Genomic DNA, 2,500 nt, shown 5'->3' with positions numbered 1-2,500 from the left:
CTGGGCATACCCACTAAACATTCCCCCTTTTGTATTGTGCCTGATATTGCAAGGCAGCACAAGATGTTCCGGTTTCGTCGTCGTCTTATCCAATTCCCGTTCTTCTTCTTCTCATCGATGTTGTCTTGCTGAATTTCCAGAATGCATTCAAACCTCCTATTATCGCCCGGGTTGATATTATCTTAAGCTCTTGCTTCTTGATAATTCTTCTGTCCACCAGATCTTGCGCCGATTTCTCACTCCATATTCCCCGACACGAGAGTGTTATAGATGAGAGCGACACTTCCTCCACTTTGTATTTGCGCTTTACGGCTTCTTTGATGTTCTCGTAGTATTTTACTTTCTTATCATGGGCATTATCCAGGCCAGTTTGCTCGCTGACGACCTGTGCGTCGAGAATGGTCGCTGCTTTCCCTTTCACTGCGATCAAGTCCGGCTTCCTAAGCCCTTGAGGAGTCATGATGTGGGGCTCCTCTTCGACCAAGTCATGCTTCTTCTGCAGAGCTCTCTTGATGTAGTGTGCCACAGCATTGTGCCTCTCAACTCTCGCCGCATGTGTTCTATGGCACCTTTGTAAGACATGATTTAGTGTCTCAATCTCATTACATCCTGCTCTGCAGAGGCGATCCTCTATCCGACCTCTCGTAGTTCTTGATCGTGTCGGTAATGCATTTATTCGCATCTTGATCGCATTCAAGTAATCACGCCCACTAAGGAATCGCGTTCCCTCCATAACCCACTGGTGTTGTTGTGGGATCTTATCCGACTCCCTCAACGCCATGCCATCACTCGAGCTATGTAGCATTTTGGCCCACCTTTTGTACAGCTCCACATTACTAGTGATCTGCACCCCACTGTCATTAAGCCTTCGCTCCACAATCGCTATTTCTTGGGCGTGGTAAGGTCCTGGTTCCACCCCTTCAACTAGCAGGCTTTTTAGTCTCTGCCTTCTTTGAAGCGGCATGAGCCACCTCATCGATGGAATCGATAATCCTCCATCCTTGAAGTTTGCGTGTACGTAGGCATTAACAACATCATGCGGCAGATCAAGCCACTTCCTAACAGCCGCCCTCACTAGAGTGTCTACTTTTTTGAGCCGACTTAGGTTCGTGCTACCTAAATTCAGCTGGTGATACAAGCCCGGTAACACTATCACTCTAAGCGCAAAGAGACGTTGTTGCGGCTTTAAGGGCGCTCTTGTCAGTTTGTTTATGGCCTCCTGGAGCCGCTCTTCCGGTTTACATAGTAACCGTCCTTCTGGTGTAAATGGTACGCCCAGATAAGTCCATTGGTCATCACGCTTGATGGCTGGGAGTTGTTTCCCCAGGCATGTAAAGACAGTTCTCTTGTCTACCACCGATTTTTTCACGTGTGGGACATTTCTGAGTGCCACTGTAAATGACTTGCCGGTATTAATCATCAGCCCACACTTGCTGAGGTAGTTCGCCGCCTCATCGATTATCCGCTGCAGACCCAGCTGTGTTTGAGCAACGAAAATCAGGTCATCGGCAAATGCGAAAGCGTTGATCCTGCGCCCGGTAACTTCTAATCCCACTTCTGCTGGTAACAACTGCAGGAGTCTATCGATGACCATATTAAATATTACAGGGGATAATGGATCTCCCTGTTTGACTCCGCAGGTGGGATGTATCGGATCGGACACCCATCCATCACATTTAAGTCTGGTGATCCCCTGCTCATAGGTGTAGATGATATACCTAATCATCGGGTCCGGTAAACCCTTATTCACCAGAGTGTCACGTATGGTGTTATGCGTGACTGAATCGAACGCTTTGGCGATATCGACCGACGCCATGAACATAGGCTTGAAATTTTGCCGGTGGTATCTTAATAGCATGTCCAGCTCAAAGATATTCTTGGAACATCCATCAATAGGCATAAAGGCTCGCTGCCTCTCGTCTAGGACTACCAGCCTACCAAGGCGCCTCGCCAACACTTTGTGGAAGGTCCTCGTTAACACCGAGGAAACCGTGATCGGCCTGAAATCCCCTGGCTCTTTCGCGTCGTCCTTCTTCGGAATCAGGGTGGTCCTTGATTCCAGAAGGTGCTGCGGTAGTTTACCACATATGAGGAACAGATTTAGTATCCTCAGCAGTATCCCTAGTGGTATTGCTTTTACTTCACGAGCCGTTAAGCCATCTGGGCCCGGAGAGGTGGTCATTTCCGGGTAGGATTCCCGCAGCTCTCTCGCTTCGATCGGCTCCCATGCCAGTACTTCGTCGGCTTTTTGTCCGGTTCCAGGTGACGACTTGTTCTCACTTGTCATAACGGTGCACCAGAAAGAAGTCATTGACTCCATGTCTGGTACTTTGGCACCGTTCTTATTGTCCAAGATCACGTTGAGACATTTGCAAGGATTTTTCTTCCAGGCGCGCTGTGTCCGTGCATAATCGGCTCGTCGCTCTTGCCTTCTGGTAGGGCGTTTACCAGGCCTATCTTTTTGCCTCACTTGTCTCTGTTTTTCCGCGGGCAAAGGAAA

At 48.8% G+C, this 2,500-nt stretch overlaps 1 pseudogene; it reads right to left on the bottom strand.

The window, feature by feature from the left end:
- The window catches only part of LOC143364567 (large subunit ribosomal RNA), an 8,670-nt pseudogene that overhangs the window by 2,566 nt on the left and 3,604 nt on the right, over positions 1 to 2,500 (bottom strand).

Source organism: Halictus rubicundus, unplaced genomic scaffold (assembly GCF_050948215.1).
Source record: "Halictus rubicundus isolate RS-2024b unplaced genomic scaffold, iyHalRubi1_principal scaffold0694, whole genome shotgun sequence".
In the NCBI taxonomy this organism is placed as follows: Eukaryota; Metazoa; Arthropoda; class Insecta; order Hymenoptera; family Halictidae; genus Halictus; species Halictus rubicundus.
Note: the sequence above shows the minus strand (reverse complement) of the source record. Positions and strands in the feature narration are given on the sequence as shown.